General features: G+C 28.9%; 1 protein-coding gene across 9 annotated transcripts in view; it reads left to right on the top strand.

The window, feature by feature from the left end:
* LOC132923992 (nuclear factor 1 X-type) overlaps positions 1-18399 on the top strand; it is a 142788-nt gene that overhangs the window by 33374 nt on the left and 91015 nt on the right. The gene's annotated exons all lie outside the window — the stretch shown is intronic.

Below are 18399 nucleotides of genomic sequence, written 5' to 3'. Positions count from 1 at the left end.
ATTATTATAATATATAATATTATGCTCGAATGTACACAGTTCATACACATAAACACACATCACTTGGAACTTATACTTATACTTATATATTATATTATCATGTACGTGCTGCCGCCACTGCAACGGTTGAACTGCAGGTGGTGGCGGAGGCGTACGCGCAAAAAAAAAAAAAAATACGAATCGCCTCGTGTATAAAAAAAAAACTATAATAATAAAAGTAAAAATAAAACATTAATATAAACGACGACTCGCGTGATGTACGTTTTATCTGTATATTATGCATAATACACACACACGCGGCGATTTCGAATGTCCCGCGATGTTGACCTGTTCGATTGCCGAGCGGCGGTGGCATTCAGTTCAAGGTCATATATTATTCTCCCGTCCGTTGAGGAGTGGTCGTTGTCGTGTTGACGGTCCACATACACAAAACATTACAATATGTATATATTGCACTCATCTTATTATTCCAGACAAAGTTCTTTTAGATACTTGAATCGATTGTGCGTGTAACCATCCCCTCACTATCATTACTGTCATCCCTTACATGTATATCGCGGAGTCATATCGTCTCAAAAATACTTGTAGTGAATTTGTAGCCGATATAATAAGAAAAACATAATATGTTACGAAGTGCGTAAAACTATGATACACGTTTTATTGTTTACGTTAAATAGCGTGTAGAGGTGTAAAAAACATCTTATATTAAGACAGTGTATTAGCGAGACCACCGCTGACGACTGTAGTCCATAAGCACAATATATTACCCAAACACCAAAAGCACGAAAAAATTACCTTTTTAACAACTCTTATTATGCATAAATACATTTTAGTCAAATAGTCATTATTAATTGAACTTTTAAAGTGATATTAAAACGAATTAAATAATAGTAATTATTAAAATTTTTATTTATTTTAAACTTAAAAGTATAATGAGTACTTTAAAATTAAACTTGAAATTTGTGGCTCATAGGTTTTATATAGTCCAATCTGAAAATTTTTAGCTTTTGGGTATAGCCCCCGCTAAATATGTAGGACTTAAGGTTTTCTCTAAAATACCTAAAAGATTTATTAATAATTTAATAAAAATAACCACTAAGAAAAATACCCTAAAATATAATTTTTTTTATATTCATATCATATATACACAGAATACACATACATCATCTGCTTTTCGATTATGAGTTATAGTCACGGTTGTACAGATCATTTTGAGATGTTGAATCTATGATAGCCATTATATTACGTCAAAAATTCTTCCTCTGACGATATAAATCTACGGACTGGTTTGAAGGATGTCCAGTGGCGTCCGGTGAACAGTAATAATATTATTGTCATGTGATTAATCGGTACCCCGTCGTTGTAACTATACACATTTATATCCTCGCTTTATGAAGCATGTTTATACCTATGTACGATAACAATCTAAAACAAAACTCGTCGTTGTGTTTCGATGCAAGTCAAAAAAATCATTGTATTTTGCATTTGCCAGTCGAATATTTTCATATATGAGCAACGAATCAGAACCAAATTATTACCGAGAACATTTTGTGATATTTAATCGATGCATACGATTTTTTTAAAGTATCTTAAAGCTTTGGGTGGATTGCACTTCAGTAGTATAAAAAAAGTTTGAAGGAATTCCAAGTTTTATCTTTAATGTTGTGCAAAATGATTCAATTTTCTCCATGTGGACATCCAAAACACGAAAATGTTTAAGATATACCTAATGAAAACGATATTTCTTTTATCCGAACTCAAATTTTCGAGATCAAAATCATATATTCTGTATGCGAGTGCACGTGTACTTACTCATCGTAACACACATACACACTTACATTAAATCTTATAGAACATCCATTGTGTATAGAATAGCTTGCAGGCATAATATTATTTTTTTATTTTTTTCACGCGAGACGAGCTCTCGCACCCATTGCAAAAACAATAATGATAATGACAACAATATTACCTCGTTTTTATTGGACGGGGGAAAAAACAAAAAAAAACATCTTCATAAATTAGAACCCACTGATGGTCGTTCGCGTGTGTGCTTCTCGGCGCGTACCGAATCTTTTTCGTTTATACACACGACACGCATATATATTATTATTGTATTATAGCATTGAAACGATGCGACGGCGGCCAACTCGTTCACCTCCGTTGGAGTGCATAATATACCTTCGCTTAGTGTCAACCGGATAACGAATGAATCGTATGAATAAAATACGAATAAAATAGTGTAGTAATAATAATAACGATAATGATAATAATAATAAAAATAAACGACCGAGGCACATTTAAGTTAACTTGAGATCGTGTGCATACTATATTATCATCATAATATATAATGTGTGGCCTATCGTCTAACGCAGTTTCCCGTTTCTCTGTGTTAGTATTACCTGCAGTATGACCACCGTGTATGAATACTTTATCGTAATCCTAAATATACAGTACTACTGTAGAGACACGATCACAGGCAAATTCAGTATTTTATTTTATGCTTCCATAGTTCTATATATCTTAAAATTTTAAGTATGACGTAGTACGGGTACCTATTTTGTGAGTGGTCCTGATCATGATTAGCTGTAATAGTAAATTGTTATGAATTCCACGGTAAACTAAAATTACTCCTCCGTTATTTACTTTCGTGTATTGGTACAAACAATATTCTTATTCATATATATTATGATTGTGAGTCGATTGAAATATCTATATCAAAACGAGCGTATTTTTCTTCGTCGTTTCTATATTATATTGCTCTTTAACTTTGCGAAATATTACGGCATTTATATATATATATATATTATTACTTCATTTTATTATAAATATATACTTTACTTATAAATTAGATTTTTATTTACAAAAAATAACACGTAATTCGACGACGTGTGTTTGTGTTTTATAATATTACGCTGGAGCGTCTTCTTTTCCACGCATTTAGATTGAAGCATATATAGGTATGCTTATTTAAAGGGACTTATCATTTGAGCATTCAGAACATGCAATTCTAAACATAATATCGTTATTGTGTATGAACCGCATTGAGTGATCACGTTATTTACGTATATACTCCTGTAGAAAACGTAAATTTGAACAACCCATTCGCGTAAATTATAAAAAATAATAGGTAGGTACACTCGCAATATTTTTTAATAACAATAATAGAATGATGCATAATGTGTAAATATTTAATAATATATATAGAGTTGTTGTACACCTTTAGGTCAAACCATTTTTGTGTTAGAAAATATAATGACGCAGTATTATCTTTGGATTGCTGGCGCGGATCCAAGGGGTGGAAGGGGGGACAGTCCCCCATTAATATATTCTAGATCCGTGCTTGTTTGACTGTGGGGTATATTCCCTCAATGATAATTTTAATCTTTTTCTTCTAAAGAACTACCTTAGGAGCTTTTTGAATAGTAATTTAAATAATTTAATTTGTTTAAAATATCAGATTACGTTGACTCATCCGCCCTATAAAATAGTTAACATTTTAAAAATTAGAAAATTAAAAATAATAATTTAATTTTGCATCAGTAGTCTAATATGTTTGATTAGTTGATATAAATACAGATGATAAAAATTGTTTATTTATTTAAAAAATGTGTTAATAAGAGAATAATATAATCTAATTTCATAATATCGCACCACTGATACCTATGTATATTTGCTTGTTAACCCCGTTTACTTATAGATATAAAATAGTTATAGCCTATAACTTATAGGTATTGAATAAATATTATGTAACTGATGAAAATAATAATTTGTATTTTAATATAAAAACAATAGTTGCGCTAAATGGGGGTTAACCCTAAGTTATTTAAAATCAATATTTTAGGGCAGTTTAGTTTTTACGACTTATTTGGCTATTTTGATACTAATGATATAACCGTGTACTGCATATTATATAGTTAGTATATGCATATTAACAATATAATTTAGGTTATAAATATAACTTTATATTATAATCAAATGCATTTTAATTATTAATACAATTGAACAATTTTTACTCTGGTTTATATAATACATTTTTTTTAATTTTAAATATTACGAAAAAAATGTATGAATACTTTATATTTTAAATAGTTATGTAATATCTCGAATTTATAAGTTAGTGGTATCCCTGTGATGGATAATCGCTACTGCACTGGTTTAAGCAAAACCACTTCAAAGCTCCTCCCACAAACAATTATTGTGTCAAATAAACGAATAAGCACTGTAAATTGTAAAAACCACGTGGTAAGCTCTTTGATATATATATATATATTTATTTATTTATTTTTATTTTTATAACTGTACAATCTATAAGTAATATTTTTTACAATAAATGTAAGTGATTTGAATAGTAAATAAAAAACAATCAAATTTAACTGATACGATAATTAAATTAAATACGTATATTATATTGAGGCAGTAATTGTGAGAGAAGAAACAATTCATTGACGGAACTTCACGGCGTGGATAGTTTTGGAGTTTAGTCCTCTAAAAGGTCACAACACCATTTTCGTTTTAAGCACCTTCTGGAGTTACCTGGAATAATGTGAATTGATAGATTTGAAATAAGAGGGTTGCTGTGGTTGGAGAGATAGGAGTGGAGGCGTTTATAAAATATTTTGGTTACATTTTGGACTGTTGAAATATTGTGGTCTCTATAGAGGGTATCATTTGAAACATAAAATGAAGCTTTGAGTTCTTTGATATGTTTTCGTTACTTACATGTTTTTAAATATACGTGTATTGGTCGCGTGCGTATTTTTTCAAATTGTTTACGTGTCGAAATAAGTTGCGTAAAGAAAGTTGTAATACTCTATGGTTGTTGGTAAGTAGTAAGTACACGTATATGAAGAAATGACAACGCGCAAGATGACTGGTATCCCGGCGGCGTGTCTATTTATGGAAAAAGGTCTTTTATAACTGCAATGCGCGAGCGCGTACGTAAAATTTCTTTGAACTGTTACTTTTTACGGCTTTGGGTTGTTTTTAGAACGGTTATAATGTCGCGCCGGGCTCGCAGGACGGAAACAGACGTAAGTCGCAATGCCTGATGTACAGAAAAGATCGAAGATGATAAATATTTTCCGAGGGTTCGAACGGAGAATAGGAGAACACGGTTCTCTTATATTAATCTCTTTTAAAATATTATTAGTTACCATGTAGATGTACACAATATTATTGTATCATATTCAGCTGAGTGTAGAATAATTATGCATTTATCCTCTGCCATTGACGCAGTCCACCGTGTGTGTCATTGTGTATTGCATATAGCTATTATAATACTAAAAGTAAAATAAATGACTTCAATAACTATATCAAAAAGTCATATCACTCGGTGATATATATAGGCTGATACATCGTTTCTCGTATACAATGATATATATCATTGAATTAAAATTTAACACACCTATAATAATGACTCACTCAACATCTAATGTAGTACGCAGTTTAAAATTAACTGTGGTAAATAAAATATGATGACTATATTATTATTTTATTAAAATAAAATGTCGTCAAAATTTAAATTACAAATGATTATAAAAAAAAACGACTGTTTTCTATATTTTTGAAATTGTATTAATTTTTTCAATTTTTGTATCAAGCAACAAAACATTTTTCAACAAATAAAGAAAAGCTAAAAAATTATAAAATTTCAATTTTCAAAATATTTCAAACTATTGAAATGTTTATAAGATGCTAATATTTGTTATAAGTGTATAATATACATTTTATTAACGCGTGATTATTATATAAATAGCATAAAATATTTTAATATACTAAATAGGTACATATATCATAAAAATGTTTAAACTGCAATCATACGTATCTATTGTTATTTTTTTTAAATTCAAATTGTTTCTAGTTAAGTACTAATTAGATAAGTGCTTTAGGTATTTACTTATGTAAGAAATAATTGTGGTTAGATATACCTAAAATATTATATATTTAAATACATTTTAATAATATTAGATTGTTGGTCGTTTAATTGTTCCGCTAATATTCATAAATGTTTTAACGAGTGGTTAATTCAATTATGAATGTGTCAAATTTGTATCATATCTGTTTTATATAACGTATGATAAAGTGAATTTCGCTGTGCGCAATGCACTGTAGATAATGAAAAAAATAATCATTTTATATGTACCGAGTGCATTCATTATAGTACGTATTGATAGACACGGATAGGTACAAACTATTATGTAGACAATTTGTAATGAATATTCCTGCATATAATAGTGTATGCCACAACGGCCACAACATTTTAAATTTACAAATGTTGCACTTGTAAAGTGATACATTGCTGCATATGTGAAAATCAGCTGTGTGTATTATTCATTCTACAAGTAGAGTGGATATTCAGGATATTGATAATTTGGTAATAATAAAATGATGAACAACATATAGACGCCATAACAAAATTAGTTGGTAATCAATATTTGGCTATGTAGGTACATTTCGGCGGGATTTCGGAGTTCTTTTATGATATCTTAGGAAGTAAAATTTGGTTAAATTTTTTAAATAAGCAACACATTATAACATACTATTTTATATGTTTATCAACGATCTTCAGTACAATATTTTTTCTCATTTAAAAACTCCTTGTATTTTTTAAGTAACCATCATGTTTACTTATAGCTCCCTATATAATAGCTTATACATATACATACATATACAAGACTCTTGGAACGTATATACATTGTTACATTATAATATTATATGTTGGTTGATTAATCGTCGGACGGTCGGACAAAAGTTGTTAAATGAAAAATAACCGTGTCGCGTTTATTGAAAGTAAAAATATATATACATACAGCACGCGTGCTTATTTTTGCTTCTATATGATATCAAGTATATAGGAAGTTGAAATAATACGCTTGGTCGATGGATGAAGTTGTAGTAGTATATAGTTATAATAATAATATAGAGTCCATGACCTATGGTCACTCGAGCTCACACATACTCACCACATATGCATATTATTCACCATACATCATGTTGTACATATACACACTAGTCACATTCGCATATTATAATATTTACTGTCATACACGCGGTGCAATTGTGCCCTCGGGCGACTATCCAAGGTCCTGGGCGGTCGGAGACTTGATGAAATTTTTGTACGGCAATAAACGGTTTTTATGTAAACTGTTTATTTATACCTAGGTATATATTGTATATACATATATGACGTGTATTAGACGTTTGTGGAATAGTGTGGCCTATTATTGTACACGTAAAATGTGTATTGCATTTGCGGTTTTCGTTTTCGACACATATTTACGGCGTTTCCGTGCGTGAGCGTCTCCGGAATTCCGTCCCTACAGATACTGCACAGCAGTTGTTGTCTAGACGGAAAGTATAAATTGCGTCCAGACACATCCCGTGCTGCACTTAAATTAATCGCGTGCCGTCGTTGTAGTCGGCGCGGGGGCTGGACTGTCGTGAAAAAAAAATACTGATTGAAGCCACGACTTTGTCACGCCCCGAACACTATTGCCGAAGACCATATAATAAACAACTCTCATCTCGGTCTTGGAACTTTGATTATAATATATATACGTATATGTCTGCTTTCCTCTTACACTCATTTATATTAAAATCAATTGAAATCTCGGTTTTTATTTTTGTCTGTCGTCTTCTGTATTTCTCTCTGTCCAAACAAAACCAGCTATACTATTGCAATATATGTACATTTTGAAAGTATATTATTTATTTTTTCTTAGTCGAAACATTGCGGTTTTATACAACCATAATTTATTATAATATATAATAATAATACAAGGTTATAGCTATTAAAAGGAAAATGTAATATTTTAACTCGATTTTTATTCCTAATAAAACATTCTCGCCATATAGAAATATATAAGTACACGCGTATAATATATATATATATATATATATATACACACAGCATAATGTATTATATATTGTACCAAACGCACGAGCGTTATATAAAAGTATTTTGCATAAAATATATGTGCCTATCTATACCTGAAGTGTGTAAAAAAATTATATTATTTTTATTTTAACTATTTTTCCTGTATATATATTATATTATATTATATTATATTTGTAATAAACACATATCCTATGCGTACAATTTTCTGGATTACCCTGGTTGTGACTATATTAATAATTATTATATTATTATATACAGTACCATTGAAATCAAGCCTCTATGTCCGTTATTCCATATACAATGCGTACCTATATAGAAATGTGATTTGCATAATTGTCCTGTACGCATTAAATATATAAAAAGGAAACGCGTGGCGCCTTTTAAAATCGTTCTGACACGTCTTAATGTTCCGACACAACTTTTTAGCTTCTAACCAGTTTTTTTTATAGTGCTATTATGGTAAGGTATATACGTACTTCGATAACTGAGTAGTAACTATATATACCTATATAATTTACATGATTAACATAATAGATATACATATACAATACACACATAATATATATACAAAAGTGCGTTTTAATAAGCAAATAAAATTGATTAAGTCCGGTATTTAAAACTGTGTTTTGTATACATATATAGACGTTATCTGTTGTGTGTGTGCATATATATATAATATTTACTTACGTTTATAATCGTTATAATATTAACGAAACGTAAGTAAGTACTTATATATTATTATTAATAATTAATTGCGTAGCAGTGTTGATTTAACGGTACATGTGCTGAAGGAAAATACGTCGAAATACGAAAGTGATATGTTAAACTCTTGTACACGTTGGGAAGTGGGGTTATATGATCGGTTCTAGGAATAATAATGATTAGTGATTAATATATAATTATAAATATTAAACTATATCGTTTCACAGTTGACGTTCGTACGTTTGATTTTTTCATCAATTTCTATATTCTCTAGATTATTTTAATTTCATTTCATGTTAATTAAAACTCGTTGTTCACCGCTGCACCGAGTTTGGACGTGCCACGTAATGTTAGCTATACAATATACGCGTAGCTTAATTAAAAGCCATGTATACGTGATCATGTCTTGTCGAAACAAGGGAAATCCAAACCTCCCGACTTGAGTCCGCCGCCGCCGCCACATTTGCGCCCGCGATTTATGCCCGACCACGATAAAATGTCGTTATCCTCTCTCTCTACACACACACACACACACACACACACACATCACTAACGACCCTAACTTCGAATTCCGCAGCTCTGGTTATATACCGACCAACAACCGACCCGAGTATGGTGTACGCGAAATGATATATTACACTTACGCGTGTACAACGTTTAACTACGTATACACACAATCGAGAATTATATATTATATACATAGTATGTGTGTACCGCACACGCGCGTGAGCAATATACGAAAGATGCCCGCCTGCAACTTGTATATTATACGTAAGTATACGTGTGTGGTGCGGTTAGCGACGACGAAATATGGTTACACTTAGAGCCGTGCGCGTCATAAGCCAAAACGTAAAAGCGCAACTAATTGTCATCGTAGGGTCGTGTGTCAAACAACCGCCCCTCGCAATGTGAAACTATACTGTATCATGTGTGCAGTATACAGACCATACATAGATATGTATAACGTAACGTTTTCGTAAAAAAAAAAATAATAAACAAATAAATACAACAAGAATGTTTTATTATATACACACATATGTATATATATATACGTTAGTTTTTGTCGTTGCGGGCGGTGCAGGGAAATAACCGTTTTGCGGGTGAAATGACCCAAAGGCGCCTTTACAAACAGCTCGTCTGCGTCTCCTTTCTTCTTTCTCTTTTTTTTTCATTCCCTACCACTCCCGAGACGCTCGAAAAACCTCCGAAATTGCTATCGTGCGAGAAACGACGACGACACAAGAAATATGCCGCCCCGACCATATCCGCCCTGTATACGTATATATGTTGTATAAATGCCGTAGAGGAGACACATTCTTTACATATATATATATATGCGCGCGTAGCGTTTCTCTTATTTATACATCTATTCTAGTTTTTAATCTTCCCCTTCAACCACCACAGTCACCCCCTTCTGCCAAGTCTCACGAGTGTGTCGCATTCGTTTGGATTATATGCATTTTGTTTTTGCGCACTATACACCACCACCCTATATACGCACTGCATGCGTGTATAAATTATATGCAATGTAATTCCTCCTCCTCCTCCTACCCTAAGTTTTCTCGTATGTATGTGTATATATATATATAGGGGCGGCTCGCATTAGTAAGAATATAGGACGGGGATCTCCGATGATTTGAGTGCCTATCGGGCGGGCTCTATACTACTTAATTTGAAAAACTCGCAGAAATCTGTACAGATGCGTATATAATAACATAACATTAAGTACACTCGTTTTGACAAAATAAATTATGCTATGTTTATATACATTTTTATAAATAATCTACATAATCCAAGTATGAATATCTCATCAAAGTATATAAAAAACATATGCAGCATAAATATTAGGTCAATCGTAGAATGAAGTGTTTACCTATATAATAATTACTGTTATTATTAATCATTAATTAAGGCATTATAGTGTTTCACAGTAGTTTTTATACGAAAAAAGTAAACTATTTTTATTTTTTCGTGTAATTTGAAAATTTTAAACTTCAAATGTTTATTTTTTCAACAAAAAATGTATAAGTAGTTTAAGTTCCAATTAGTATTCGTATTATATTCTATACTTCTATAGAATAAAGAATTGGCAGAAGTCAGAACCTACGATTTATATGTCTAATGACCATCATAATATATTTTGTACATAATTTTAATTAACATTTTAAATTTCATAAATCTATGATCAAATAATATAACTTAAAAATTAACCGTTTGATCTCAATAAACTTCTTTACTTCACAATAATAAAATAATTTAAGAGTTAATTTGTTTATAGGAGTTAAGCCTATACTTTATATGTATATAATATTATATATATTGTATTATTATATTATATTTATCATGTAGTATTCGACTTTTTTGTTATTGAATAATAATCGAATTTAAAGTTATAGTATTACAAAAATAATAATATGACATTTTCTATCGAAGCGCAAAAGCAAAATTATAATTTAATTAACACGCAATCGAGTTTAATAATAAATAAGTGCTTAATATGAAAATCGTTTGGCAAAATATTTAATAATAATTAAATTACTTACTCAGTGATATAATTAATTATTTATAAAAACGAACGCAAACAAACTTTAGTTCATTATAATATGTATATTATATTTTATACTATATAGTGTTACTTTTATGTGTCACTAATAAAATAGTTAATTATAATTAATATATACAGCATATTATAATAATATCATAGTTGCATTGATTTACTAATTACACAGTATATCACAGATATACTAATTTAATTTATCATTATATAGTTAATATTGTTTAACAAGTTTTGATTCTTACGATTTATTTTATGAATTAAAAAAAAATTAAAAATATACTGATATATCACCATAATATATCGATATTCGATATCGACATTTGTTTTTGTTAATCTTGTTTTATTATAATTAATTGTATTTTAGAAAAAAAAATATATATAATTTTAATATTTAAATGCTATTATTGCATGCATGAGTGTGTGATGTCCTTCTAAACATCTAAACGAATGCCGTCATATTATGACGATTTGTACGAGTTTCAATACTCACAAAGTCACAAATATGTATGTATTATCGTTACGCTCGTGTAGCTAATTCGTTAAATATATTGTTTAATTTGAATAATCTGCAACAGACACTAGCGGAGGTCAACAATTTGAAGTTTCCTTAAAATCGTCATGTTTAAACGATGTTACGCATTGCCGTATTGGCTTTGTGATTATTTAAAGTGTAATATTGAATTGTATGTATTGTAGGTGAAATTATTTGATTGATTACTACCGACAGTATATTATTATATAATTTTGCACATTTTATTAGATATAAGTGATTATGATATAGTACGAGTACAACTCATGATTTAAAATATAATTGTAATTATATTTATTATTCCCATGCTGCAGGTATAATTTTTACTGTTTCAGGTATCAGTTTGGGTATACCGTATTAATATAAATATTTCATCGATTGATATCACATGCAGTATGTGTCACACTGATGTTGTCTCGAACTTTGACTGTTATAGTCAAAGAAAAAACCCGATTCCCTTGTACAGAATTTTATCTCGTCATCTCGCACATAAATATTGTACGAAACATCGACAAATCGAATTTTTATCTCCTTGTAACTATATACGGTTTTATAATTATCTCTTCTTGTACGAATAAATGATCATTTGTATTCGAACAATTGGCATTCTGTTTATGTACTTAGTAGTATTCGTGTTAAAAAATGTCGAAACGTAAATTAAAAAAGTTTTAAAAGATCAAGGGAAAAGTTAACGATTAACGTAAGATTATTATGATCGTGGTATGCAAGAGGTAGACCATGTAGTTCTATAGAAAAAGAAAGTTTACGTCTCGCAATTGATACCTAACCTAACCGGCCGATATAAACTAAACATTATCAACCGTTTTAAAAAAAAAACTAAATCTTCTACGCGAGAAATCGCGAGGGACGATAGGAAATTCATTGCTAAAAATGTGTGTAAAACAGTTTCGAAATTTTTTTTTTAATAAAATATAACTTTAATAATATGCCTACAGACTGAGTGCACGGTGAGTTTTTAATTTCGACTATGAATTGTAGGTATTTCTATTTTTATAATAAAAATGTGTTTATCGTCGTTTTAAATATATTATCATTATTGATATATATATAATATATATATTATACCTATATATATTATGTATGTTGTGTTTGTAAGTTGTAGTCATCATCATTTGAGTTTATATATAGGTTAAAGTAATATGTCTATTTATTTCACTCGAATAATAATATAATTGTTCATACTTTGAATAATTGTATAAAATAATTTATATACCGTATAATGTATACGTATTGTAATATATTATAGGTAATACAACTATATATAAAATAAATCATCTGGTAATTTTTATTCTAAGCATGAAAAAAAACAACGTACAAACGCTTGCGTATATCTATACATAATATAGTTATAAAGCAAACGTGTAAAACATGTAATTTCGATTATAATAATATATTACAAGGCGGCACGGTGTATATTGGGAAAAAATTGCATACCTCGGGAACTACCTGTAGTTAAATTTACGTTATATTATAACATACCTATACAAAGTTAGGTTAGGTATATCGCATACATAATAATACACGTCTATTATGTTATATACCAGTTTTTATTTTTTTCTAACTGGGAAATAATGACAATATTAGCGCATATAATGTAATGGAGTTAACTTGTTACGTAGGTACCTACATATATATCATATATGGCAACTAACGACAAACGGCCTTTGATCTTTGGATATATTTAATATAGAATAAACTAATTAAGTTTATATATTTAGTGAACGAGGAGGAGATGAGAAATCTGGCTGAGTTTTATTCTTATTCTTATTTTCATATAGATAGTTACATTATTATATTATATTATTGTGATAATATAATATTCTCTTCGTATTTTGCCATACAATATTATATAAGTACATTTTATTATACACATCCTTTGAGCGTTAAAGTTACTGAACCTGATATATAATTATGGTTCGTATTGTAAATTGTATATTTGCAAATTTTTTTAACGCACCTATTATTAAAAAAAATTGATTGCGTTGCATCATATTATTATAAAACATTGAGATGTTTAACATCTTCAGCGGACACTGTTCTATCTGGCAATATTGTTCTTTCATTGGCTGTCCAATCAATTTTAACAAAAATTTGACCATTTTTTAATCCTATCTTTTATCGAAAATTAATGAACAATTGTCACAGAGATGACAGACCCACCCGGCTTCTAATAATGGTTTCAAATCTTATATTTGTACATTTTTTAAACTATTAAACTACTTTCATACACGTTTTGTCGTTTAATGATATGACGTATAACGTGAAAATACGTTATTCTAAATTTTGTCAATACTGTAATTTATAGTATACATAATATAACATGTACAGAAATATTGAGGATTTCGTGTACCTACATATTTTGATAATTGGCTTTTTACATTTAATAATATACAAAACTGTGAATTGATACGATTTTGAATTCAATTATCATTATATTATTATATATTCCAAACATTTTGTTGAGAAATCGGTTATTTTTCGGCAATGAATCTATAAACGTGTTTGACAAAACAAGATTGTTCCTGATCGTATACATATCGCTTCATCAGTTTTTGTGCGACTACGTTGTGTTTTCTTCTATATGTATAACCAAAAACCGGTCGTGTGGTTATATTTTTTTAAACAGATATTAATAATAATAAAATAAAAATCAAAAGTAATAAAATGTATTTTAATGTGCCATTCAAATGAAAGGGACAATATACTCACATACCTATATATTATAATATATTAATATAAACTATATGAGTTATTGGCAAACTAAATGATAGAGAATTTTATAAACTGTCATTGTCCAAATGTAGGTGTAGTAATAATATAAAAATTATCACATTTTTTAATATTTATTGTAATAAACCGTTAATTATAAACGATTTTTTAACTTTACTGTAAGCAACGGAAAATTATTTATGTATATTATACTATTCTGAAGGTTCTGAATTTATCGCTACCAATGGTTTATTTTTATTTTTAATCTACGTATATTGAGATACCTACTTACATACCGATTTTTATTGTAAATTTACAGTTTGATCTTTGACGAATTCATAGAAGTATATTTAGATCTGATCCAGCATAATTAAATATTAATATCTTGTTATAATTTATTTATAACTTTTTGTAATTAATTGTATTAATCATTTCTCTAAAAACCGTAAAATAAACGATAATTTATATCGGTCATATTGATACACTGTGAATATGGGCAAAAATGTATTATACACGTTGCTGATATTAGAATTCTACCGGTAGCATCACAGTCTTTAAAAATATCCTTTGCTTAATAAAAAAAAAAACTTTATAAACATTATAAGCTAGTGTTAGTTTACACTCTTTGGTATAGTATATTTAATTTGTATCGATAAGTCAATGATAGCGTTCCATGAAATATAAATATATATGATGATGTACAATACACCGAAGTTAAACCATCACTGCCGCAGAAAACCGAGCATTTTGTTGAAATCGTTATTAGGTTTAAAGTTACAAACTTTTCACCCGGTTATACGCGCGTATATACACGACTGGCGGCAGTCCAAAATATTTCCAATTGTTTTATATCATTTCGACCAGAATATTATCCTGCAAAGTTAGTTGCTATATGTCGTATATGTATATCATACATATACACACACACACACACACACACACACACACATACACACAAACAGTTGAAGCTGCAGTCGTGTATAACGTGATTACGCGTGTTTAATCCAGCGGTAACGGTCGGTGGCCCGTGGGGTGAGTGTACGGAAGGAGTGCTAAAACAAAAACCGGACAACCGGAAAAGAAAATCTTCAACAGGAAACATGAAATTTTGGATTTCGTGTTCGTAAATAGGTTTTCTTGTTTTATTTTTGTAACGCACACACAATGTTATTTAACTTTTATCGAAATTTACTTTTGGAAAATATAAGATACGTTTTGCAGTTTTTTAATTTTATTTTACTGCCTTTATTTTTCCAACTATTATGATTGAGGACAAGACCACTATCAAATTTAAATTTATTATTGCATTATCAAATTCACAAGAAAAAAGATTTTACCAAAATGTATCTATATGCAACTAAATATTGAATATTTAACAAATATCTTTTATTACTTAGCGTTTAAATTTAGTTTAAACTGTTTAAAGTTTTTAAGTTGTATTATAAATGTAAAAAAAAAAAAAACTAAAGAAAACAGTAAAAAAATTTTATGTATTAATTTTTCAACATTTTTAGCTCAATATATTAAAAATATTTATTGCTATTTAAAATCAACATTTCATAGTGGTTTCATTATTAAGAGGAAAAAAATTGAATAAATAGTATTATATTAATAATAATATGTTGGTAGGTACTTTATTTATATCGTATACACCAGTCTACAATAATGATATTATTAGTATGATGTATTTAAAACAAATTACTAATATTACCTAGTTTGAAATTTTAATTATAAAAGCCAAAGCCAGTAAGTCACATACTATGAAACTATATTTATATTATAGACAAAATACTTGGGTCTACAATTCTACATGTTAATTTATCATTATAATATTTTTATAATTCAGTCAATTGTTGTATTGCACCTTGACCCAGGCGCAGATACCAGGGGGCAATATCATATGCGTATTGTATTTTATTGGCTTTTATTGGTGAGGGGGCACGGCCACTTGGCACCCCCTTGAATCCACGTCTGCCCTGACCCTGTATACTTAAGTACTTTTGGGAAAGTAATGCTATCTCAGTTCCTCCTCCTTCACCATTCATATGTAGTGGTTCAAACAGTAAAATAATAACTTTGTTCTAATGTACTAATGTACTATATATAATAAAATACATATACTTGTGAAGTATTATATAAATAATTGTATTAGTTTTGTGATTTTATAGACTATAGAAAGTTGAAAATATGTAAAAAAAATATGAAGTATAATTGTGTGATTAATGGTACGAAAATTTATTTGTTGACTTGTTTTCACTAGATTATTTAAAAACAAAATTTAATCGTTTATTGTTAAAATATTAACATACTATCATGCCTTCAAAATAAGTTACTAAAGCAAATGCTAGTAAGTGTTAGTATTTTAATACTTTTTCTCATTATATTAGAAACTAAATTTTGAATAAATTTCAAAAGTATTATTAACCAGTAGATCTGCAAATATAATATTACAATAAAATATTATATAGATCACGTTGATCGGGGCTATACGTAATACGATGTCATGTCGACGGCGATATTATTATGTTAAATAGGTAGTAGGTAGTACACGTACACTATAAAATGGTATAATGCAGAAATATAAATATTTTGAATCGACTCTGCACCTTTTTGTCGGACACTTTTATTTATTAATAAAAATAATAATATAATACTCTCCTTGAACTCCTCACGATGTAGGTTTAAATATAAATTAATACGTGATCATCTGGCATGGGTCAAGGACTGGGTTTAGGACGATAGGAATAAAATCCTGCAATACATATTATATTTTAAAAATAACTAACTTATTCTAATGTTGTTATTATCTTTATAGTTTAATGTGCATATTTATTTAAAAAAATAAAATAAAAATGATTATTACTTGACATTATGTAACCAATTGATATTACTCCTAAACTATAGAAATTGTGGTATCATTCATTGATCACACGTATTAAATGAAAACATAAAATAAATCCGTTATCACCCGCGTTTGCCCGCAGCAATAAAACACATATTATATAGCCGGTAGGTATCTAAGATATACCATATACATGGCGATCCTTCTATTTAAGAATAGGTTGGTTGAACTTAATTTTAATCTCAAATTGTTTGAATTGAAACTCAAATTTGAATCTTATTCAAACATTTTTCTTTAAAATGTATAATAAAATATGACTTAATAGTAGTAAAATAATTAAATAAACCTAGTTGGTATAGTTACTAAAAAAATGAACAAGACACTGTACAAAGGAAAAAATTCAAATTTATCTGCTGTCATACATTTTGAACTCAAACTATTTATTCTACCTATTCAAAAAGAGTTTACTTGGTCTTTAAATTACTCAAATTTCTTAAAGTTTAAAATATGCGGAAGTTCCATGAGTTCAATGAGAATTTATACCTAATTGTATTACTAAACACTAAATAGTAATTTTATTAGTAAATGTATGTGTTTTGAAAATATTTCTTAGGAATTATAGAAAAATAAATGCTATTATAAAATTATTATTTTATTGTATCAATATATATGGTTGTTTTAATTTTTTTTTACAATCAATATTCTGTAGGTAACAAAATACTTTTTGAAAGTGTCGATCCATAAAAATGTAGGTACCTACCTAATATTGAATTTAACAATTATAATAAGTATGTTTTAAGTATAGACGACTGGATATCAATATTTTGTGGGTAAATGTATAATTTTATGATTTTAAATCATGTAGAAAAAAAAATGTTTTATCAGACATCTTAAGTTATTCTCAGATAGTTGCTGTTTATAATGATTAAATAATTGTCCCTGTCACACTAAACCTAACCTAACCTATGTATTATAATAATATAATATACTTTTGTTGAATTCCTATTTCTGTTACATAAATGCGTATATATGTTGTACATATTATTGTAAATTATTGTATATCATAATGAAGAAATCGCAAAATACCAAAATCCACCAAAATCTTGCGAATTGTACACAATACTCGATACCACAGCGCGATG

Source organism: Rhopalosiphum padi, chromosome 3 (genome assembly GCF_020882245.1).
Source record: "Rhopalosiphum padi isolate XX-2018 chromosome 3, ASM2088224v1, whole genome shotgun sequence".
Classification (NCBI taxonomy): domain Eukaryota; kingdom Metazoa; phylum Arthropoda; class Insecta; order Hemiptera; family Aphididae; genus Rhopalosiphum; species Rhopalosiphum padi.
This window is presented reverse-complemented; position numbering and strand designations above follow the sequence as displayed.